The sequence below is a fragment of the Bos taurus genome, chromosome 17 (assembly GCF_002263795.3).
Source record: "Bos taurus isolate L1 Dominette 01449 registration number 42190680 breed Hereford chromosome 17, ARS-UCD2.0, whole genome shotgun sequence".
NCBI lineage: Eukaryota > Metazoa > Chordata > Mammalia > Artiodactyla > Bovidae > Bos > Bos taurus.
In genome coordinates, this window is record NC_037344.1 from 13239010 (window position 1) to 13265023 (window position 26014).

At 37.5% G+C, this 26014-nt stretch overlaps 1 protein-coding gene across 4 annotated transcripts in view; it reads left to right on the forward strand.

The window, feature by feature from the left end:
- The window catches only part of ANAPC10 (anaphase promoting complex subunit 10), an 83007-nt gene that overhangs the window by 52291 nt on the left and 4702 nt on the right, over positions 1-26014 (forward strand). The window contains exon 5 of one of the 4 annotated variants that reach the window (XM_010813723.4): positions 1-26014. This exon is cut by the window's left edge and continues 14980 nt beyond it; it is cut by the window's right edge and continues 2996 nt beyond it. The gene's annotated coding sequence lies outside the window, so the exon portion shown is untranslated. 4 annotated transcript variants of the gene reach the window in all.

Genomic DNA, 26014 nt, shown 5'->3' on the forward strand with positions numbered 1-26014 from the left:
AACTGACAGTGGAATGTTATTCAGTGTTAAAAAGAAATGGACTCTCAACCCATGAAAAGACATGGAGGAACCTTAAATGTATATTCCTAGTAGAAAGATTCAATCTTGAAAGGCTACATATTGCATAATTTTAACTGTGACATTCTAGAAGAGGCAAAACTGGAGGGGGGAATAAGAAGATTACGGATTGCCAGGAGTTGGGTGTGATGGGAAGATGAATAGCTGGGGCTGAGAAGATTTTTAGAGCTGTGAAGATACTCTTTGTGATACTATAAAGATGGATACATTTCGTGGTATCAGGTTGGTACAAGCATAATTGTGGTTTCGGATGGTGAATTTTTGTCATTATATCTAGGCTCAAACATATCTTTATTAATCAAGATAGGGATCATTACAATCAACACATTCTTGCCAATGAGAAGTTTATTTGTATGGCATAAAAATCTGTGCTCCAGGGTTCAACGAACTCTTAGAAAGCACTTTCTGCTATGTGGAAGCATTTTCCCTGCAAAAAGTTGTCAATATGCTTGAAGAAATGATAGTCAGTTGGCGAGACGTCAGATGAGGCAAAACTTCATAGCCCAATTCATCCAGCTTTTGAGTGTTGATTAAAAAGTTGAAGTGTTGGTTGTGTGACGTGTGATCGGGTGTTGTCATGCAAAAGAATTGGGCCCTTTCTGATGAGCAATGCTGGCTGCAGGCATTGCAGTTTTTAGTGCATCTCATTGATTTGCTGAGCATATTTCTCAGATGTAATGGTTTTGCTAGGATTCAGAAAGCTGTAGTGGATCAGACTGGCAGCAGAACACACCAAACAGTGGCCATGACCTTTTTTTGGTGCAAGTTTGGCTGTAAGGGGCTTCCCTGGTGGCTCAGCTGGTAGAGAATTGCCTGCAATGCAGGAGACCTGGGTTCAATCCCTGAGCTGGGAAGATCCCCTGGAGAAGGGAACGGCTACCCACTGCAGCGTTCTGGCCTGGAGAATTTCATGGACCGTGTAGTCCATGGGGTCGCAAAGAGTTGGACACGACTGAGCAACTTTCACTTGGCTTTGGGAAGTACTTTAGAGCTTCTTCTCTGTCCAGCCACTGAGCTTGTCTTCACTGGTTGTCGTATAAAATCCGCTTTTCATCATATGTCACAATCCAATCAAGAAATGGTTCATTATTGTTGTGTAGAATTGGAGAAGACAACACTTCAAAATCGTGATTTTTTTTGATTTTTGGTCAGCTCATGAGGCACCCACTTATTGAGCTTTTTCATCTTTCCAATTTGCTTCAAATGCTGTATGACCATAGAATGGTTGACATTGAGTTCTTTGGCAACTTCTTGTGTAGTTGTAAGAGGATCGGCTTCGACGATCTTCTTGATTGATCATTGTCAACTTCCAATGGCTGGCTACTATGCTCCTCATCTTCAAGGCCCTTGTTTTCTTTGCAAAACTTCTTGGAACACCACTGCACTGTATGTTCGTTAGCAGTTCCTGGGCCAAATGCACTGTTGATATTGCGAGTTGTCAATGCCACTTTACGACCCATTTTGAACTCAAATAAGAAAATTGCTTGAATTCGCTTTTTGTCTAACATCGTTTCTCTAGTCTAAAATAACAGCAAGTAATATCACAACCAAAAAAAAAAAAAAAACACATTAAGTGAGAAATGGGCATTAAAATGATGCATAACATAACCACATTTATTTAAGCAAGTATTCCGAGGGGCGGTCCTAGGACGGCGGAGGAATAGGATGGGGAGACCACTTTCTCCCCCACAAATTCATCGAAAGATCATTTGAATGCTGAGCAAATACCACAAGAATGTATTCCAGTATCAAATGCAAAGTTCAACAGTGCAAAACCACAGTTACTTCTGCTCCAACCTAATAACATGTGTCCAATTCCGTAGAAGGTATAACATAGGAGTAGAACTCTGAATGTAAGCTTTGGACTTCAGATGATTATGATGTGTCAGTAGAGGTTCACCCTCTGTAACATATGTGCCAATCTGGTGCTGGATGTTGATAATGGCGGAGGCTATGCTTGTGTGGGGCAGGGGTATATGGGAAATCTATACATTTGTCTCTCTTTTGCTGTGAATAAAAAAACTGCTTTAAAAAACAATCTTTATAAACAATAGTATGTTCTTTATCTCCCTACCACTGAGAGTAAGCAGTTTTTTTAGGGTTTAATGGGCACACTGAACTCATACAGTAATTATAACAAACTGACAGCTAATGTTTTCCCTACTTCTTCCCTGAAGAAGAACATGCTTGCTAAATAAACAAATGAGATTTCATAATAATAAGTACCCTGATATTTTTTTGTGAAGAAAACATCTCCAATTTTATAATAGAAATCAATAAAACAATTATTAACAGACTTATAGCCAGTAATTACTAAAAATGCTATTTTAGTATATACATTTATTCTTATTTAGAAAGCAACTTTGAAAATACATAGATTCTAACCCTAAAATATTTAGACTGAATAGTGTGTTTAGTGTCTAATTTTCAAAGAATCCCTGTTCAAATAATCTGGTATTTTTTAACTTACTGAATTTCAGTTTTGTGTGAGTTTACCTAAGTATTCAGATTTGATAGACTCCTCTGAAGTTGAGGAAAAGGTACTCTGTGATTGTTTAATGGTAGATACAGAGTAAATTAAGTTTTTTAGGCAGAGTATATCATCCTTCAAGATTCTGTTTTTGCTTTTTCTCCCATTTCACTTAATTGTAGTGAATCTTGCCAATCAATATGGGTTTTTTACATAGTGTTTCTTTTACATTAACCTTATACAATAATAACTGTGGCCTTTGACTTATTCCCTTAATTGTACTTTCTTTGAGATTTGTGAGAAAATTGAATATTGTTGTTCAGTCACTAAATTGTGTCCAACCGTTTGCAACCCCATGGACTGCAGCACACCAGGCTCCTCTGTCCTTCACTTTCTCTCAGAACTTGCTCAAATTCATGTCCATTGAATCGGTGAAGCTATCTAACCATCTCATCCTCTGTCGTCCCCTTCTCTTCCCACCTTCAATCTTTCCCAACATCAGGGTCTTTTCCAGTGAGTCAGCTCTTCACATCAGGTGACCAAAGTTTTGGAGCTTCAGCTTCAGCATCAGTCCTTCCAATGAATTTTCAGAGTTGATTTCCTTTAGGATGGACTGGTTTGATCTCCTTGAAGTCCAGAGGGCTCTCAAGAATCAAGTCATCTCCAGCACCACAATTTGAAAGCATCAATTCTTAGGTGCTCAGCCTTCTTTATGGTCCAACTCTCACCTCTGTACATGACTACTGGCAAAAAGCATAGCTTTGACTGTATGAACCTTTGTTGGCAAAGTGATGCCTCTGCTTTTTAGTATGGTTTCTAGGCTTGTCCTAGCTTTTCTTCCAAGGAGCATCTTTTAATTTCATGGCAGTCACTGTCTGCAGTGATCTTGGAGCCCAAGAAAGTAAAATCTGTCACTGCTTCTACTTTTTCCCCTTCTATTTGCCATGAAGTACCCTTTAAATGTATAGTCCTTTAAAAAAAAGATTGCATTTGGTTTCATTGTTCACTAAGTATTATACTCATTTTAGATATTGCTAACCGCTTAATATGAAAGCTTTCTTTTCCTATGTTTTGGGAATTACAATAAACAGATAATACACATAAAACTTATGTAAAAAATGACTGAGTTGCCAGTAGTCTCAAAAGCTTATTTTTAGATCTTCAGACTAATTTTCCAAGAGTTGAGTTTCCTCATTTTTTAAAATTGGGAATTTCTTGAAGACATGCATGTTCTCTAGCTATTAAAACCATTATACTTTGGCTGCATTATTTATAAAATTGCTTTTATAGAATTTATCTTTTCAGTTCAGTTCAGTCTCTCAGTCGTGTCCGACTCTTTGCGACCTCATGAATCGCAGCATGCCAGGCCTCCCTGTCCATCACCAACTCCTGGAGTTCACTCAGACTCAAGTCCATCGAGTCAGTGATGCCATCCAGCCATCTCATCCTCTGGCGTCCCCTTCTCCTCCTGCCCCCAATCCCTCCCAGCATCAGAGTCTTTTCCAATGAGTCAACTCTTCGCATGAGGTGGCCAAAGTACTGGAGTTTCAGCTTCAGCATCATTCCCTCTAAAGAAATCCCAGGGCTGATCTCCTTCAGAATGGACTGGTTGGATCTCCTTGCAGTCCAGGGGACTCTCACGAGTCTTCTCCAACACCACAAAAAGCATCAATTCAAAAGCATCAATTCTTTGGCGCTCAGCCTTCTTCACAGTCCAATTCTCACATCCATACATGATCACAGGAAAAACCATAGCCTTGACTAGACGGACCTTTGTTGGCCCAATAGACCTACTTTGAGACACATAAGAAATTATGAAATTTGTTGTAATTCTGTTAGGAATATTTTTGAGGATGTAGTCTACTGTATCACAAAGTGGCCTTTTTGTACAGATCCAGAGTAAAAATTTCCTCCAGATCTGAATTCAGGAAAAGTGTTTTGGTTCTTATTATGCATGCGTGCACACACTCACACAAGTTCCTCTACTGAAGAACTTTTGAGCTTAAGGACTTTAATAGACATGAAAATCTGACTGTTGTAAGAGAGCAGTGGGTAGGGGGAGAAGTTCATCAGCTCTGTTAATTACCAATATGTGGTATTAGCAGTTGATTTTTATAGTTAAAAATTCACACATATGACTAAATGGACTTAATGATAGCTCTTTGGACTATAAGTAGAAGAACATCTGTACTGTCAGAACCAATAATGATACCCACTTTTTTTTGACTGCCAGGAATTGTAGAGCCAAATTTTGTGACCTACTTAATAACAATTCTGTGTGTATTTCTGTGCCCTCATCTTTCCTTTCTGCCATTTAATAATTTTATGCCATATTTCTTATCAGCTGCCACAAATCTTTGGTAGCTTCCACTAGCACAGGGACAGTATCTGTCTTAATCACCCTCATGCCTAAGTATGTGGCACATAGGTGCTCAGTTAATGTTTGTGCAATTTTTTTTTTTCCTGCAATGGCCCTAGCATTTATTTTAAAGATAGCAGAGGGGCATCTGTTTTAGCTTTACTAAAGAAAAGAATTCTAGGCAGATTAGTTCTTAAACTGATTCCACCCTGGCAGCCCCACTTTCTGGTGTAAGCGTATGATCCTGGAGAAGATGATGACTACAGGGAATATAATTTACCTCCTAGGAGAATCTAGGAGACTTGTAGCTTACCTCTTATTCCTGGCCCAGTGGTGATAAGCTCAGGTTAAGTAGGATAAGAAAGGCACTTAGGGAGTAAGAACAAGCTGATGAATGAAAAGAAATCTCTGCCTGCCTTCACTTTTCAACTGTAGTATTTGGGAGATTGTGTCACATTTAAGATAATGAAAGGATAAAAATCAACTCAAAATTATTCTTAGCTAGTTTGTAAAATCTGGTTGTTAAATGTTAGCTTTAGCTTTATCCATTTAAAATTTTTGTCATTTCTCTGTGGAAGAATAATGAAAGGCATTGAGAGATGTTCCTGGCTGTAAAATACTTATTTTGAATGAAGAGTTGCCTTATGTTGAGAGAGAATTATCAAAGGCAAATATGGAATTCAAATTTAAAATTTCTGTTGACTAGGATCAGGATTATCAGTAGCATGAAATTACCATGACTCACTGAACTCCATTTAACCTGAAGTCATAGTCATTTGAAACTTGTTATTCCCCCAGAGTCATATTGTACTTGCCATTGAACACAGAGTTCTCTAACCTTGGCTTATGGGGGCAAAAACCCAGTCTGTTTCATAATCTGCAGCCTGGGTTTTAAATATTGTATTTAAAGTGGGACAGAAGGATGAGACTTAAGCCAGAGGAAGAAACATGTTTCTGGATTGTCTTTGCCACATGCTACTTTAATCGTAGGTTTGGAGTCTGTCAGATCAGAGTTGAATTCGTGGTACTATTACTTCTTTATTTTGTGATACGGTGCATTTCCTCTGTCCTCTTGGAGCCTTTATTTATTTACTTTAAAAAATGAGAATCACAATACTTCTCTTGTTTGGGTGGTCATGAAGATTAAATAAGATAAACTGTGTAAAAACATCTGCAGTGTATCAGATACTTAGTAAGTTTCTCAACATAAGTTTATGTCCTTCCATTCTCCTTTTTTCTCAAGTTTTATAATGGCTGCTTGCTTTATCCTTACTCACAGTAAGGATACTCCTTTCCAAGATTGCACAAGATTGAAAAATGCTAGATAAATGTGTCTTATATAAGGCTTCCCTTGTGGCTCAGCTGATAAAGAATCCGCCTGCAATGTGGGAGACCTAGGTTCGATCCCTGGGTTGGGAAGATCCCCTGCTACCCACTCCAGTATTCTGGCCTGGAGAATTTCACGGACTATATAGTCCTTGGGGTCGCAAAGAGTCGGACATGACTGAGCAACTTTCACACACACACACAGACGTGCTAGTAATGGAGAGTAGACAGGTTATCTTGGATTCAGCTCCTCACTGTCAGACCTAAACATGACATGTTGCTTTTTAAAAAGTTAGTGTTGATATTTGGCATTTGTGTATCAATTGTCCAAAATTAGATAGAGCATATATTCCATGCCATCTTCTAGTTGTTTTTTTGTTTTGTTTTTGTTTAAACCTTAATGAAATTTTCATTGGCATTGAATTAAACATACGGAATAATCCTTTGAAACTACAGCATTATTTTGTGCGTTTTGTAAAAGAGTGGTTTAACAGTTTTAATCTTTCTGATATGATCCAGTTAATAGCGTAAAATCTGTTGGAGCACACATTGAGCCATTGTGTCAAAATATTGGAGCTTTCTTTACTAAGGTAACAGCTCACTAATGTGGATACTTCCTTTGATTTTGTATTTTGTTCTTGAAGCTTTTTGTGCTTATGACATTTATTTCGATTTATTTAAAAAATAAGCAAAGCTGACTTAATACTGATGACTCTGAATTCTGCTTCTTGGTCCTTATAAATCCTTTCTCTGGAAAACGTATTCTTTTGAATTAATACAGTATTTGTAGTAATACATTTATAGAGTAGGAGGGTATAAATGCCATTAAAAAAATGTATTTATGTACATCTTAACTGCCATGACTTTTAGCCAAGCCAGTATTTTCAAAAAAGCTCTGTCTGTCCTGATTGCATAAATATTTTTGCAAACATTTCCACTGAGCAGTGAATGAAGCCCTGAAAGTCACTCTCGCCAATCTGAAGGCTCCTAGAACAGAGAATTTGAGAGCAGTATTTGACTTTTGGAAATGCACAGTGTGCTTCTCCTGGGAGGCTTTTGCTTTTAGGGCAGTTTGGCCAGACAATTGAACAGATTGCTTCTGTTTGAAATTCATAAAGCAAAAATGGAGTTAATCACAATTTTTGCTAGAACATACGTTAAGTTGACTCGCTAGGTCAAATGATTTAAAAATTACTCTATGAAAAAGTTATTTAAAACTTAAAACTTATTTTAAAAATCCTTTGGAAAGAAATTGATACCTTGATATATGGTATTAAGATAGCTTTTTACTTCTTTGTGGCCCAGCCTAGTAGACAATACCTTTGGCTTAGAAGCTGGGAGTATTGAGTGTGACAGTTTAGATGATTTTGTGTGTATGAGCAGGTAATATACGGGCCCAGGCCTGTGTGTGGATCACTTATATATTCATACATGTGGGAGTACGTTTGAGATGGAAGTGAAATGAATGAAAACAGGAGTATTGACTTACCGTTAATAAAACTTTAGTGTTGATATAATTATATGGGTATCAGTTACCCATATTCATTCATCTTTTTCTACTTGTTGCTCCGTAATAACTGGGCATCATTCTTTTACAGGATAGTTTTGAAGCTGGCAATACTCTGTGGTCCAGATACTACAAGATGATACTGTGAGATAATGGGGGCTTAGCTCATATTTTTCTGCCCAAGTCATGTTGAAAGACCATACTTTGGCACACTGGATAGATTTGGCCTCATACATCAATTTTGCCACTTCCTAGATTCCTAATGCATAGAATAAGGATAGCGGTGTTTTTCTGTGAGCTTCTGAGACAAGATAAAGTTTGCAAAGGGCTTATTTATGTTGCTTGTCATGGAGCAAACACTCAATTAATGCAAATTCTCTTTTGTGTTTTTAAAAAATAAGCAATATTTGGCAACTTAAAGATTTTGTGAGTATTTGAAGTAAAATACAAATTAATTTCCACTATCTTCCGTGGGGGGAGTAGTAGTGCTTTCTGCACCTTGTTAGAAATCTTGATAAAAGTACTGGATGTTGCATTTTAAAAGGTTCTCCTATTCTATATTTAGTTGTATAAATCATATAAGCAAATGTAGACATAGCTGATTATTGTTTTTCAAAAGCTTTAACATTTTTATGGTAAACTTCTATAAAATAGAAGTTGCTATATATAATTTATAAGTCATAATTTACAAATTAATTCAATTTTAGACAAATGAAGAGTTTCTATCATATAATCAACAGCCAGTTTTGGGGAAAATGACATTACTGTGACATGTTATTAAGATAAACTTAAAATCTCGTTAGATACCAGTATTGTCATGTTTCTAGAGGTTAATTGGCTTCATTCAGTTATAGATTATGAATGGTTCCAGTTGAATAATCCACTGATCTATCAGGCAGAAAGACCAATAGTTCACGGAACTAATTGACCTTGTCAGTATAATAGAAACACTTACAGATAAAATTCTCTTTGCTAACAACATTGCAAATGAAAACCCCAGAAGAAACTGTTATGTCCTATAATGCTGTGATTTAGTTAGCAGACTGTGGAAGGAGGTGGGTCATGGAGTGTGGAAGTTGGGGAGGTGAGGGGCATAAGGGATAGGAGGGAGAATTTTGGAGGGAAGCTAATCAGACAAAACATTAGAAACACACAGTTTCAGAATGATTTTAACCATCTTGAATCTCTAAAAACTGGTGTCTTTGAATTTCTGTAAATTAGTGTCTTTAAGTTGTTTTTTTTTTTTTTCACCCTTCTTCTGTATGTCTAGCTCCTTTTTTGTAGATCTGATAGTCATTATTGCAGTGAGTTCTGAGCAGGAAGAACACATCTTTGAGGAAGCACAGCTCTATAACACAAGGATGAAACGTGTTTGCCACCCTACTGTCTTGCTTTATTTACATGTTTTACCAGCAACGTAAGGAGGATATTATCTGGGGCAGCATTATATCCTGGATTCTAAAATAACTCTATTTTTTGTTTGTTTGTTTTTTGGTACAGGTTTGGATTTGTGCCGGAGTGGGGGAAGGGAGCAATGTGGGGAAGAGATGCAGAATAAGAGAGAACACTCATTTCATGACAGATTTTGATGTTTTTGTTTTCTCTCTCTCTCTCGGGGGTGGGGATGGAGGAGAGTAATGATGAAGACCATGTATTTTATTAAAGAACCAAAGCAATATATCCATCTGTCTTAAAGAATGCAAGTGTTTTTCAAATGCTTTAAGAAACTTAGTGAACCAGTATCAGGCCTTGGTCTTTAAAGGGGAAAAAACAACAACAAAAAAGAACTTAGCTTAAAACTCGTTTGGGGTAATAGGGATTTACAAAATCAGCCCTGAGAAACTGTGCAGCCGATATCAGCCTTCATTGTAATACTGTAGGAAAGTGATAACATTCCTGTCTCATTTCCCTTTTTTAAAGAGACATCTTTTTCATTATAAGAAAAAGACAAATTGTTAAATGGGCTTCAAAAATAGTAATAAAAAAAAGATTTATAATGGAAAGAGTTGATGGTATATTTCACCTAGAGTAAAAAAGACAATGTGTAATAAGGGATTTTGTGGTTTTACAGCTCAGTGCATGTGTTTGAAAGCTGTTCTCTCAGCAACGTGGGTGGCAGGTTATGCTACCATATAATGTATTGTAGTTGGCTCTCCACACTTGTCAGGGTTAGTGTTCAACCACTCGGAAAATTTTCCCATTGTTCTATCATGTGAACCAAGACTAGTGTTGAATTCCCAATAACTTAAAAAAAAAAAAGAGTTTTAATTAGAAAGTTTGGAATTTGATTACATCTTATTGTTTTAATACAGTAATATATATATATATTAGTATTTTATCTAGTATTGCAATCATTTTTCAGGAAGAAAATAGCAAATCAAATTCATCTTATTCTTTTTTTTTTAATAGATTTTTACAGAAATTTGTATACTGAATCTTGCCCTTTTTTTCTGTCTTAACACTCTATTTCCATCTTAAGCATTTTGCTTTAGATGGACCATGGCTCTTGGCAGCTAGTGCATTTTTAGCAAATAATACTGTTTCTAGTAAGAGTTGCAGAGAGAAAAAAAAAAGCTTAGTGTGAGGTCCTTGTAAACTGAACCTTTGGAACATTACTTTATTTCTCTCCCCCCCTCTTTGTGCTGCTTCTCTATTTGTGTAATGGTTATAAATTACATCCTTTGAAAGGAAGAATGAAAAACAATTTTGTTTTGTTATTTTTGTAGTTGATTTTTTTTTTCTTCTTTACCTGCCGTTTTAAAGATACACAGAGAAATAAGCAATTATGGTATTGAAATTCCATTGTGCCAGCACCTCCAGAGCATAATCCAAAAAAAACAGAAAACCGCCTGCTGGGCTGTCTGCAGTATGCTTGTGTGAACATCAGTGTCTGCTGTTCACACATCATTTTTTTACTGAAAATTCCTCTCAGAATAAAGACTCTGTGTTTTCTGAGTGTAGTGAAACATTTGTTGGTCCTTATATTTTAAATTTGTGAGGAATTCTGTTTATGGGCTAAGTTATCATAGGTGTATATTACACGATTGTTTCTGGCACATCGGGAAGTAGAGAAAAGGCGTGTATGTTTATGGGCTATAAAATAATGAAAAGCTTTAAATGAAATTATCAAGCAGTAAAGGTGAGAAATAACGAGCTTTTGTTGAAGAGATATATGAAGGATTGATTTAAATATTGACTTTTGCCCTTCAAAATCTATTTTATTTATAAAGTATAGTCTATCTTGGCGAGATGAATATACAAATATCATAAACATGTCCTGTACTTCAGGAAAAATTCAGATGTTTAGTATTCAAATACTTAAATATGGTGGCTTCTTGACAATATTGATTTAGTAAAATCTTTAAAATGACCTTACCTAATTGCTCTAATCAAGAAATATATTTGAAAATATATTTATGGGTCCTTAGATTAATTTTTTCACTTTTAATCTTATATACTTCATTTATTTTTATTCTTATTATGCTGCTGGTTTCTTATAAGACATAGATAGCAGATTTACAGAATATAATCCAAAGTGTTGACAGCCTCAACCTTTCTTTCAGACTCATAAAATATCAAAAAGAGAAAGTATTTATGAAATAATAGGGAGCTTCAGGTTTAAATTTGGTGAAATGGAAGTTGATGTCCACAGTCTCCCATAAGGTTTTTTTTTTCCTTAGAAACTTTCCATGTAAAAGTTAGTAAAGTTTTTGCTGAAACTGAATTTTTATCCATTTCAACTATTTTTCATCAAGAGAGAATTTCAGGTTGTTTTGCCTTTGAATTTCACTGAGTTTTCACCAGTTAAAATGCACTTTCACATTTTATAGCAATTGTATGAACCTTCTAATTATTGATTCTTCTGACTATTAAAATGAGATTACTGTCTGAAATCAGTTATCATGTTTAGTCCAGTAAGCAGTGATGCTTGCATTCAGATCTCTCACATGTTCTCAATTTGCTACTTATTAGTTGTCTTAATCTTTCTTTCAGTCTTGTAGATGGAAGAGATTGTCATTTAAACAAGGTATATCTCAACATGCCTCCAAGAAAGCAGGGTAAGGGCACCAAGTCCTTAACATGCTAGTTTCCTAGGGGCCTAAGACTCCTGAGCCTGCTGATTGCCACAAAGCCTAATTGCTCACAGAGCAGCCTGGCACACTGCCATTCCCCCACTGGGCTGTTTGTTGGTGCTTGTGAATAGAACAGAAATGTCTTTGCTTTCTCTACTCAGTTGTCGCTGATTGCAGTTTTAGGAAACAAGTTAACATTTTTCTTAAGATGATAGTCATTCAGGCCAAGGTGAAGTCGAACTATATATCTAAGCAATAAGCAGTAGAATTAGTTCAGTGCTTTTAAAAGTAACATAAAATAAAATCATTACTTCTTACTCTATAATATCAATCTTGTAGACTCCACCTTAGCTATTCTAGACAGATGTTCTAGATTTGGGTAGACAGTTTTGAAAGTAAAGAGTGGTTCTTTTTTGTACTTTTGTTAACAGTATCTGTTTCATATATGAGTTATCGGGCCAATGGAAATCACTGTTCTTGCAAAGTATATGAGGGACTGCTTCAGTTATTTTGAAAATCCTTTATTGAGAGTATTAGAGATGTTTGCATTGTAATTTTCAATGTACCTGGAGGTGTATATTGGGTTTTTACCTCTGCTTGGATTTGTAAGAAGAACTTCATTTGTTCCCAACATCATGCTCTACTTCTAGGCAGCGTAACTAATAGGAAACGATGAGTGTTGTGGGACTTGCACACACTTGAGTTACTTCCTTTTCCTCCAAATCTGCTTCAGAGTTCCATATCTCTTTAAAGCACATGTAGGGTTATACTTGAACTGCAAATAATTTATTCACTTGTACTCATCTCAGAATATATCATAGCCTCATTTTTTATTCCAGAGAGACGTACTTCAAGACTACATTATTCTTTCAGTGATGTTCAGAGTTCGGGCAGGGAAATCACTTTCAAGTCCTGGCTTCATCCTTCACCAACTAGGTGACCCTCAGCAAATTATATAACCTCTCTATAAACTCCAAGTTCCTCAGCTATAAATCAGGCCTGTGGCGTTGGGATGATTAAATCAAAGATCAGTTAATTTCCTGACACATGGTAGAGGTCACTAGATGGTAGCTGTAGGGAGCAAAAAAGCCTTGGAAACAAGTAGTGTTCTCCTAGGCTGTAAAAACATGTGCTTCTGTGCCTTTCTTTAAAATCTCATGAAACTAAGACCTTCAGTTACACATAGCTGTTGGATATGCATTTGTATATTTGAGTTGCTAAACATACCAAGAGCGTTGGCTTTGGAGTTGTCTGCTTGGGTTTGGGTTCCTTCCTGTTTTGCCACTTAACTCTGAACCTTGGAAAGTTAGTTTCTCTGGGCCTCAAATTTCTTGTGTATCAAATGAAGGTGAAATTAGTGTATCTCATATGGCTGTTGCAAAGCTGGAATGACTCAGTACCTGTAAAACTCTTAAAACAATATTTGGCAAAGAGTAAGTGCTCCAAACATGTTAGTTGCTGTTAACTGTTATATTATCTCATAGAAGAGGAAAAATTGCAGAGCCAGAAAACTTGAATGGAGTCAGCCTTAATTAGTGATGTCTCTTTCATCCACTCCCAGATAATCCCCATTACTTTGCTTTCCAGTCCCCTTCAGAGCTCCACATCTCCTGAAAGTGTCTGTAGGATTATAATGCAATCAGAAGTCTACTTTTTAGTTATTAACTCCGTAGAATTGTAACATACTTGCAGGAAAAATGTTTACATGTCTCTTGATCAGAAAGTATTTGTTGAGTTTATCGCCTTCTACTTATAGGTCTTGGGTTAGTTTTTTAAACAGTCCTTTTAAAGACAACTTGATTGTGAAAAGACCTTTTAAAGGCTTCATGGAGACTCTAAACATCTTTTTTCTTATTTAGTTATATATTTATTTACTGCTTTATTGAGATAGAATCATATGTCAATTCTGTTGCCAAGTTGAGTGATGTACTGTGTGATGATTTGATACACACGTATTATTGTGAAATGATTACCCCCAGTAAAGTCAGTTAACACCCGCATGTCCTCACATAATTGCCATTTTCTGTGTGGGCAAGAACATTTAGGATCTGCTCTGTTAACAGCTTTGAACTATATATTAGTGTGGTTCATTATAGTCCCCATGCTGGACATTAGGTTCCTGGAAGTTGTTCATTTGACAGCTAGGAGTTTGTTTCTTTTAGCCAATATCTCCCCAGTTCCTTCAACTCCAGCTCCTGGCAGCCACCATTGTATTCCCTATTTCAATGGGTTTGGCATTTTTACATTCCACATGAGAACATACCATATTTGTATTTCTCTGAACTATTTTTTTAGAAGGTAGTTGGGTCTCTGTGTATCCTTCTACTTCAATTGGATTTTCTTAAATAAGCAATTATTCACTTAGAGGTTAAGTCATTTATATGAAAAGTATTTTATAGTGATTCTTTGGTATCTTAAATTACTGATCCCCCCATCTCTTTTCCAGTGGTTTGTAATCCAGCCGTAAGCCTTCAAACTGCCTGTCTCCTTATATATAATTCTGCCATGTATACTTAAAGGCTATCTTTAACCTTTCCTTGTTTTGAGTATTTGTTTACTATCAAGATTTATGGTTTTAAAATGACAATATATGTTTTAAATTTGCTATACCTTAAAAATTACTCACATATGTGAAAAGTCTAAATTTGTATGCTAGATGTACAAACACAAGGTTTTAACATACCTACCATGCATACAAATTCTGTTTCTCAGTTTTGTTCTAGGATAAAAGATAAACTAATGTAAAATGTAAATGAAATGTACATTTGTTTATTTTAGAGCTCATTTAATAGCAAATCATAATTTGCTTGGAAGCTCAACGACGGGGAAAAAGCTGAGCCTCGTATGGCAAGAGAAGCCCTGCCCCTGTGCAGGCATTGCTGCGGGTGTTTCTCGTGTGCTTGGCACTCCCTCCTCCCCCGAGTCAGTAAAGCACCACACGCAGTTCATGTGTATATGTAACTTACTTAATGTAAGAAAAAGAACTTAATGCGCATCCCAAAGCTAAAGTACACCTCTTCCCATCCCGGTCATAATCCTTTTCATATCTTTTAGAGGTAATCACTGTCATAACCTTTTATGATAATTTCTTTGGTTTTTTAAAAAATAGTTTTCCCATCTTTGCCTGCATCCCCTAAGCAATAGATTCGTGTCTGTTTTTGATCTTTTAACTGGTTCATTTGGTACTGTCAGATTTCTCCGTTCCCCCTCTTTTTTTTTTTTTTTTTTTGCCAACTTAATCAGTCTTATTCTTTAATTTTCAGTTATACTGCAAATTGTCTTAAGTTTTATTTTTTAAATTTAAGTTTATTTTTGCTACCATAAAATATGTGTGTAAGTTAAAAGTCTGAAAGGACCACGACAGCACTTACAAGAACAGCACCTCTCTCTCTACCCCACACCTTCATCCTACTCCTCAGGAATACGTCTCTTATTCTGAGTTATTTTAGCCATTTGGGGGAGTTCTTTTTGGTATTTGCTTTCATATTTGTAAATGACATGTGCAGGTCTACATAATGTGTGTACATATCCATAAAGACACGATCTAATGATGTCTTGTGCTCTGCTCAGTTGCTCAGTCATGTCCGACTCTGCAAGCCCATGGACTGTAGCCCTCCAGGTTCCTCTGTCCATGGAAATTTTCAGGCAAGAATACTAGAGTGGCTTGCCATGTCCTCCTCCAGGGGATCTTCCTGACCCAGGAATCAAACTTGCATCTCTTGTGTCTCTTGCATTGGCAGGCAGGTTCCTACTATGAAATATTAGGATTCAGCCCTGTAAACGTATTTCTTCTCTCAAAAACTTCTCTTTATTTTCCTAGTGTAGCTTTTCTTGCTATTTACTAAATCATTATACATGTTTTCACTGTCATGACCACATTAGTCAAAATAAATCATTATTTTTGTAGAATTAATGATTGCCTCATTTTTTCCCCTGAATTTTAAAAATGTTTTCAGCTATTGATATATCCCTAAGTTCTCTGACAGATCTTGTGAAAACTTCTGGAAACAGTCATACATCCTCTCTCAGTTTCACATTTTTTTTTCATGTAAGCATCCCTACTGTACCTTCAGCCTGGCTATTGTGTCCATGTGTCAGTCAGTGGAAGTTCATTCAGAGAAGCAGAGCACTGGTGTATGCTTATGTGTGTGTGTTTGAGGGCTGGTATTGTATAGAATAGTTTTGTTTGAAGGATTTTATCTTACACAAGTAAGAGTTGGTTAAATAAATTCTGCAAGGCTGTTGCTTTCACATCTGAATGCTAGAGCTTGAAATCCACAGGGCAGAAGGTCAGAAGTGAAGATGGTAAAGTGGTGAAGGGCAAGGGCAAGCTGGAACCCATACACCAACTCGAGGAACTGAGATCCACGTCAGTTCTCACTGCCTCTCACCTGTGATGTCAGTGTGCTGTGGAAGGAGTGATGCCCTTTGTCATGGAGCACACACACACTCATCTTGGGAGGCAGAGAACCCACAGGAAGATTCAGGGGAAGATGGAGCAGTCGTAGGCCTGGCTGCTGAGCCATGACAGCGGGGTGTGTCAGCATGTAGTGACAACTTACGTGGGCCCCTAGTTTGATGATACAAAACCTGTAGACTCACCTACCTCCAAATGCAGAATGGCTGCTGCTTCACTCCTGCTGTCGAAACCTTGCATGAAAATCTCTCTCATGTCTCACCTAACCAGAAACATGCCAGGAAGGGAATTCCAGAAAATGCAATTTAGGTTAGCAGAGCTGGCATGTTAGAGAGCCACCATGGTGGCCTTGAGACCGTTTCTCTTAGATCTCTGACTGATGGCCCCAGCTGCTGCTTTTCGGTATCCAGCACCCCATCAATGCCCCAGAGTGAGCACAGCAGGGGTACTGAGTGAGGCTCACTCGTGGGTACTCTGGAGTCCTCTGACAGGCAGCCATGGCCTAAGGACTCCTGGACAGCCGTGCCAGACTTTCACTAGATCTGCACTGCAGAATCACACGTCCACCCCACCCTCCTCCTTCCCCCATCTCCTTCTCCTGGGCTCAGACCTGCACTGCTGTCTAACAGCTCTTCCAGCCTTCCCTGGCTCCTTCCCCACTTTCTGTCACAGATGTTTCCTTTAATAAATTTCTTGTATATCTGTTTCTGTCTTGGTGTCTGTTCAGAGGACTTGGACAAACAACTGTCTTCTTAAGACATCCTTTCAACATCATCTTGGGAATTTCCTTCATCTTTTTTGGTAGATTCCTTGTTCCTTGGGTCCCAGGTCTTCATTTTTCTTAACTTTCTTCCTCTTTTGGTGAAATGTATCCTCCATATGGGAGGTAAAACTGTTGAAACCTTGCATGACTGAAAACTTTATTTTAATCTCACCCTCGAGGGATGATTTGGCTGGGTATGGAATTCTTGTTTGGAAATAATTTTTCATCAGAATTTTAAGCACATTCTCCATTGCCTCATAGTTTTCTGTATAAATGTTGAGAAATACAATGCCACTTTTGATTTCTGATGCTTTGACTGTGACCTGTTTTTCTCTGTAGAGGCTTTTAAAATCGCTGTACCTTTGATGTTCAGAAATTTTATGATGGTTCCGCCATGGTGTTTGTGTGTGTTTCCTTCATCTTACTGAGCATTTGTGGTTCGCACCAGTGTGGAAACACCTGTCCTTTATTTCTGGGAAGTGCTCTTATGTTCCTTCATATTTTTCCTCTATTTTCTCTGTTCTCTCTTTCTGAATTCACATTTGTTAGCAGTGATTCTTCCTGCATTGAGCCACTGATTTTCTTATTGTCTTTCTCTTTTGTTTTCTCAAATTCCAAGCAGTTCATTTAATTTTGTATAATTAAATGTGTGTGTGTGTGTGTGTGTGTGTGTGTGTGTGTTGCTCAGTCGTGTCTGACTCTTTGCGACTCCGTGGACTATAGCCTTCCAGGCTCCTGTGTTCATGGGATTTCCAAGGCAAGAGTACTGGAGTGGGTTGCCATTTTCTTTTCCAGGGGATCCTCCAGAACCAGGGATCAAACCTGGGTCTCCTGCATTGCAAGCAGATTCTTTACTGTCTGAGCCACCATGGAAGCCCTGTATGTGTATATATATATATACATACACACATACATATACACATACATATATACATGTATATACACACACACGTGTTTGTGTGTGCACATGTGCATGCATGCAAAGAACTGATTCATTGAAAAAGATCCTGATGCTGGGAAGATTGAGGCCAAGACGAGAAGGGGGTGACAGAAGATGAGATGGTTGGATGGCATTACTGACTCAGTGGACACCAGTTTGAGCAAACTCAGGGAGATGGTAAAGGATGGGGAAGCCTGGCGTGCTGCAGTTCGTGGGGTCGCAAAGAGTCGGACACTACTGAGAGACCAAACAACAGTGTATATGTATATTTCTAAGACCTATTTTTGCTTCTTGGTCTTTTTTATAAAATAGCATTCTATTCTTGTGTTAAGGATGCTTTCCTTTATGAAGCTGAAGATATTAATAAAGCTTTGCTTTGTTTTTAAATTTCTTGTCCTCCCTTTATTGCTTCTCTTCAGATTTCCTTTCTTGTTTTTGCTTTTTTTCAATTTTGCTTTTTGTTTTTATTTTCTTTCTTTTTTTTTTTTTTACATGCATGGAGAGCCTTGGGTATTTTCTCATAGCCTAGGCGTGAGGCACAAATTAGCAGTTGGGGAGCAATTTGCTGCTCGTGATGGAATTTGATGCTTACCAGGCCTTACAGCAGTGTGGTAAGGCTGGCACCTTCATCTTTTTGCACACAGGCCACCTTCTCAATGAGGCCTGTTGTGACCACCTTATTTAAAACTGCACACACCTGCCCTCTGGTGCTTCTGATCCTTCTTTTCCTGTTCTGTATTTTCCCCAAAGCTTTTTTCCCCTCAGAGCACTTTTATTACCTAATATATTATATAATACCTTATTTATTATATTTGTTATTCATTTTCTGTCTTCCCTCAGTAGGAGTATTGGCTCCACAAGAGCGGAGATTTTGTTATTATTTTTATTTTCACAGATATCTTGCAACCACCTGGAATAGTGCCTAGCACAAAATAGGCATTTAATAAATATTAAATTGGGGACACTCACATCACTTGTGTGTACCTCTCATTTTATGAATTTGTTCTTTTTTCACTTTTCTCTTTTTCTTATGGTCTTATTTTTTTTCCAGAAAATAGTAATTCATTCTCTGGCCTAGAGGCGAAGGGTGGAGGATAGGAGGTGGGATTTGGAAGGGGCTCCAGGGTGATCTGCCTGGGATTCAGCAGCCCTGTAGCTGAGCAAGATGAAGAGAGCTGAGGTTCACTGTTAAATGTCTAGACGTTCACTCCATTAAAAAAATAATAATATGCTGCCATCTTGTCTTGTTTTACCTCAATCTAGATCCTCCCTTCATTAACCTGTACAGATAATATGAACTTTTAGTTTTCTATGGGAGTAGGAAAGGGAGGGTCACCTGCCTGCTTAAGCTGGGGACTGGTGAGAATCTTGACATTAAACTGTTTCCTCATTGGATAACTTGTTTTCCTGTTTGCATATTTGTTTATTTTTAACCTAACGTGACCCTCCTACCTTCAGAACTACCTGGTGCTTTCGCTTTCAGTGATGTTAGGGTGCAGTGCACCGTGCTTCTTCTTGACTTCTCCATCCTGCCTGCTTTTGGGGATTTATACATTAATAAGAAAGTTTAATTAGCAAGGCCACTGGATACAAGGTCAACATAAGTTATAGCATATTAAAAATATGCTATCTAGGTTGGTCATAACTTTCCTTAATAAAAGTGAATTACATTGATTAATTTTTAAGTGATAATCCAACCTTGCGTACCTGTGCTAAACTCCACTTAGTTGGACTTGTTACTCTTTTGTTTTAGATTTTCCTATGTTTCATAAGAAAAAGTGGTCTTTAATTTTTTTTTCTTAAGAGAGGGATATTTTTTAAATGTTTTTATGAGGCCAGAACAACTTGTTGGAACCAAAGTTGTTCTGGCCTCATAAAAATTTTTTTTAAATATCCCTCCCTTTTCTATTCTCTAAGCATTTGTGCAGAGTTGATACCATTTCTTTGTTAAATATTTGGAAGAATTGAATGGTAATGCCATCTGGACCTGGAGTTTTGCAATGGATTTTTAAATTACAAGGCAGTTTTTAAAATAGATATAGTTCTATTCAGATTTTCTATGTGTTCTTTTTGTTATTTTTGATAAGTTGTATTTTTCAAGGAGCCTGTCAACTTTGTCTTCTGATATGTGAATATATATTATATATATATAATATACATATAAAATCTGTTGAGTCAGTCTGATAGATTCTTAATTTCAGATATTTTATTTTCAGCTCTACCATTTCTATTTTAAAAGTATATTCTAATTCTCAGATGAAATTATCATTTCATTTATTTATCTTTCCCTCTTCTTAGCTTGGTTAATAATAGTAATGGTTTTTTGATTGATTGCTAGGCTAGACTCTAGATCTGTGCTGTTCAGCCACATGTGGTTTTTGGCTAATCTTAATTGAGATATGTATGGTATAAGTGTAAAATGTCAGATTTTAACGATTTGGTACAAGAAAAAGTATGTAAAATAGCTCAGTAACTTTACATAGATCACATGTTGAAATGATACTAAAATGAAATTAATTTGACCTGTTTCTTTGTGCTGTTATAAATAACTTCACAATGTGGCAGATGTTTTGAGGGGAAAATAGGCTGTGTGCTTAAAGATCTTGAGGTTTCTAAGTATGTCTTTTCTGAAAGACCGCAACTAGTCATAGTTCCATGTGTTTGTAGAAGCACCTCTCTATCTGGGCAAAACCATGATTTGTAACATCTCACCTTGTCCTAGAATCGACAAACACCCCCATGCTTTAAGTGAGTTCAGAAAGACAAGCTACCTCCCTGAGGTTCTCCCCTCCCGAGACTGTGGCCTCCTATAGTCCTCTCTGTTTTAGCGGTTCTCTGACAACTGTAAAATGATGATTTAAAGAGATGCTGGATCATCAAAAAAGCAAGAGAGTTCCAGAAAAACATCTATTTCTGCTTTATTGACTATACCAAAGCCTTTGACTGTGTGGATCACAATAAACTCTGGAAAATTCTGAAAGAGATGGGCATACCAGACCACCTGACCTGCCTCTTGAGAAACCTGTATGCAGGTCAGGAAGCAACAGTTAGAACTGGACATGGAATAACAGACTGGTTCCAAATAGGAAAAGGAGTACGTCAAAGGTATATATTGTCACCCTGCTTATTTAACTTATATGCAGAGTACATCATGAGAATCGCTGGGCTGGAGGAAGCACAAGCTGGAATCAAGATAGCCGGGAGAAATATCAATAACCTTAGATACGCAGATGACACCACCCTTATGGCAGAAAGTGAAGAAGAACTAAAGAGCCTCTTGATGAAAGTGAAAAAGGAGAGTGAAAAAGTTGGCTTAAAGCTCAATATTCAGAAAACGAAGATCATGTGATCCGGCCCCATCACTTCATGGGAAGTAGATGGGGAAACAGTGGAAACAGTGGCTGAGTTTATTTTTCTGGGCTCTCAAATCACTGCAGATGGTGACTGCAGCCATGAAATTAAAAGACGCTTACTCTTTGGAAGGAAAGTGATGACCAACCTAGACAGCATATTAAAAAGCAGAGACATTACTTTCTCAACAAAAGTCCATCTAGTCAAGGCTATGGTTTTTCCAGCAGTCATGTATGGATGTGAGAGTTGGACTATAAAGAAAGCTGAGTGCTGAAGAATGGATGCTTTTGAACTGTGGTGTTGGAGAAGGCTCTTGAGAGTCCCTTGGACTGCAAGGAGATCCAACCAGTCCATTCTAAAGGAGATCAGCCCTGGGTGTTCATTGGAAGGACTGATGCTGAAGCTGAAACTCCAATACTTTGGCCACCTGATGCGAAAAGCTGACTCATTGGAAAAGACCCTGATGCTGGGAAAGATTGAGGGCAGGAGGAGAAGGGGACGACAGAGGATGAGATGGTTGGATGGCATCACCGACACAATGGACATGAGTTTGGGTGGACTCCGGAAGTTGGTGATGGACAGGGAGGCCTGGTGTGCTGTGGTTCATGTTGGTCACAAAGAGTCAGACACGACTGAGTAACTGAAATGAACTGAACTGAATTATTTGATAATGAAAAGAAGAAAAAAAATTCTCCTTGTGATGAGAACTCTTAGGACCTACTCTCTTGACAACTTTCCCAGGTATCGTTTAGCAGTGTTAGCTATAGTCATCATGGTGTACATTGCATCCCTAGTACTTACCTTATCGGTTTTTCTTTTCAGTGATACTTAAGTCTGGCTAACTTGTTCTTGTCCTCCAGAGATTTTCTGCAATTTCTTAACATTTCTTCACCATTTTGGGCTTTTGATGAAATTATTGTTTTTGACATTCACTTCAAATTTAATTCAGAATTGTTCCTGAGATTAGTAGAACAGTCTATCTAGTTCTTATCTTTGTTATGCCTCTTTTTTTTTTTTTCAAACAGGTAACTTTAAGATCACACCGTTAAAAACTATAGAAGCTTGACTCTCCAGGAACTCTTTCTGGAGGAAATGTCTCTATATAAAAACTCTTGCCAACTTACAAGTCCAGAATTAATGTCTTGACCCTCTGTAGCAGAGTGACTGATTTTGACCTCAGGGTGACTTTCTTAGGTGGGGTCACCTTCTTCACTAGGGTCAAAGAGCTTGCTTTCCATAGTGAGCTCTTTTAGTTGGCTTCTGTCTTTCTTGTTAAGCTGCCTTTGTGGTATCCTTACTTTCAACAAATTTGGAACTTCTGAAGTTTCTTTTGGATCCTATTAGACTTTCTTTCTCTACAAGTAGGTCATCATTGCAGTTAACTGGTTGTATTCCTTCCGAAGTGGAAGGATGGTTAAAATGCCAGAATCTGCTGCTTCATGTATAACAGTTCTCGTTTTGAGAGTCTGTAGAATTTTATCAACTCACAGCTATGGTTAATGAAGGAGCACTAGGTGGTGAGAGAGGAGAGCAGAGAGCAACTTTCTTGAGGGCAACTTTCAAGTCATTGTTCCTTCTCTCATTTATTTTCTAGGGATATGTGATTAGCAATAGGAAACGACATATGAGCAGCTTTGTATTTGATATTTGATGTGATTTTCATTAACAAATGATATCCTTTTTTTTTTTCCTTATTAAGGTAAACTTTGTTTATGGTGGAGTTAATCCTTTAAATCAACATATTCTTAGAGGATATCCTGAACTAATACAGCCAGAGTAGAGCTAGTGGCCTAGAGGTTGCTGATAGGAAGCAGAAGATCTTGGAGCCAGGCTGAGAGATCACTTGAGAGAAACTCCTCATAACAGAAGTTTGCCAACCCCTGCCCTACATCTATAGTTAGCAGAACTGGAGGTATCTAGCCAATAAAAAATGTTAAATGAGGGTATATATGGGAAAAGAGCCAAAAGGGGAGATGGTAAGAAGAAAGAATGAGCAGGAATATAGAAAATTTTACATTTTAATGGTGATGGAAATTTTATTCATTGATGTCCAAATCAAATGGGAAAAAGAAGAAAGTTAAATTGGCAAAATTTTATCTTTTATTAATTTTCTGTTTAAAAATACAAGCAAGAGTGTAAATATTTTTCACTTAAACTATATTAGCCTTTTAATCATTGTTATAAAAAAGGCATTAAAATTGTACCTACTACACATATTTGAGTTTTTGTTTAATCCATGAAATAAGTTAAAATATGGCAGGATCAGAATAATAACTCTTTGGAGATGACTGAGAAGTTTAAACAGGGTACAATAGAACTGAAGTTGATACATGAGTTGTTTTTTATGACTCTCAGGCAATGTAGTTGATTGTGAAGCTATTTGAGAGATGTTAATAGCTATACATACTTTGTAATATACTTTTAGTGACTAAGATCAGTAATTTTCTTATGTTCTAAAGAAATAATGTACTAATAATATTTATTGAATAATTTACTACGTTTACAATTCTGTACTATCATGCCCCAAATTATACACTACAGAATCTTAGTATAACTTCCATTACAGTGAAGCATTTAAAAAATACTCTAATAATACCATTGAGTCTATCAGAAGTAGAAGTAGATAGATAATTAATTTGGTTAAATTTATTCACAAGATGATGCTATTAAAGTGCTACATTCAGTATGTCTCAACATGTCAGCAGATTTGGAAAACTCAGCAGTGGCCACTGGACTGGAAAAGGTCAGTTTTCATTCCAGTCCCAAAGAAGTGCAATGCCAAAAAATGTTCAGAGTTTTGTGTACTATTGAGTACCATTGTGTTCATTTCACACGCTAGCAAGTAATGCTAAAAATCCTTCAAGCTAGGCTGTAATGGTATGTGAACCAAGAACTTACAAATGTACAAGCTGGGTTTAGAAAAGGCAGAGGAACCAGAGATCAAATTGCTAACATTTGTTGGCTCATAGAGAAAGCAAGGAAATTTCAGAAAAACATCTGCTTCATTGACTATGCTAAAGTCTTTGACTGTGTGAATCACAACAAACTGGAAAATTCTTAAAGAAATGAGAATATCAGACCACCTTCCCTGTCCCAGTGAGAGACTTGTATACAGGTCAAGAAGCAACAGTTAGAACCAGACATAGAACAACAGACTGGTTCAAAATTGGGAAAGGAGAATGTCAATGCTGTATATTGTCCTCCTGCTTATTTAGCTTATATGCAGAGTACATCATGTGAAATGCCAGGCTGGATGAATCACAAGCTGGAATCAAGGTTGATGGGAGAAATATCAGTAACCTCAGATATGCAAATGATACCACCCTTATGGCAGAAAGTAAAGAGGAGCTAAAGAGCCTCTTGATGAAGGTGAAAGAGGAGAGTGAAAAAGCTGACTTAAAACCCAACATTTAAAAAACTAAGATCATGGTATCTGGTCCCATCACTTCATGGCAAATAGAAGGGGGAAAAGTGGAAGCAATGACAGATTTTATTTCTTTGGGCTCAAAAACCACTGTGGATGGTGACTGCAACCAAAAAATCAAAAGACACTTGCTCCTTGGAAGAAAAGCTATGACAAACCTAGACAGGGTATTAAAAAGCAGGGACATCACTTTGCCAACAAAGGTTCATATGGTCAAAGCTGTGGTGTTTCCAGTAGTCATGTACAGATGTGAGAGTTGGGCCATAAAGATGGCTGACAGCCAAAGAATTGATGCTTTTGAATTGTGGCGATAGAGAAGACTCTTGTGAGCCCTTGGACAGCAATGAGATCAAACCAGTCTACCTTAAAGGAAATCAACCCTGAATATTCATTCGAAGGAGTGATGCTGAAGCTCCCATACTTTGACCACCTGATGTGAATAACTGACTCCTTGGAAAAGACCCTGATGCTGGGAAAGATTGAGGGCAGGAGAAGAAGGAGGTGACAGAGGATGAGGTGGTTAGTTGGCATCACCAACTCAGTGGATGTGAGTTTGAGCAGACTCTGGGAGATGGTGAAAGATAGGGAAGCCTGGCGAGCTGAGTCCATGAGGTCATGGTGTTGGACCCAACTTAGTAACTAAACAACAACAGTAAGGAGATGAACAGAATCTTAGTTTTGCTTTTTTGTCATTATTGAGATTCATTATTGTATACTTACCTGGAAAATAGATTATTCTAGCCAGGAGTGCTTTTCCCCTCCTCTGAACTCCTGTGGGTATCCATTATAGTAGTTTCCTATTGTTGCTATAGCATATAACCACACCCTTAGGGGCTTAAAACAACACACAGTTATTATCTTACAGTTCTGAAGGTCAGAAGTCCAGAATGGACCTAATGAATTAAAATCAGGTATCAGCAAGGTGGGTTCTTAAATGGAGATTGTAAGGGAGAACTGTTCATTGCTTGTTCCATCTTTTAGAGGCTGCCCACATTCCTTGGCTTGTGGTTGCATCACTTAATCTTTGCTTCCATCATCACATCTCCTTTCAGTCTTTCTTGGCCTTCCTCTTATAATGACCCTGTGATTACATTGCACCTACCCAGGTAATCCAGGATAATCTTCCCATCCCCGGGTCTGTAACTTAATCACATCTGCTAAGTCATTTTGCCGTGTTAGTTAACATATTCAGAGAACTTGGGGAAGGACATGGACATCCCTAGGGGCCCATTATTCTTCCTACCACAACTTTCTCCTTTTATTTAGAATCATCGGATGTCAGAGCTGAAAGGAGCATTGGATGAAA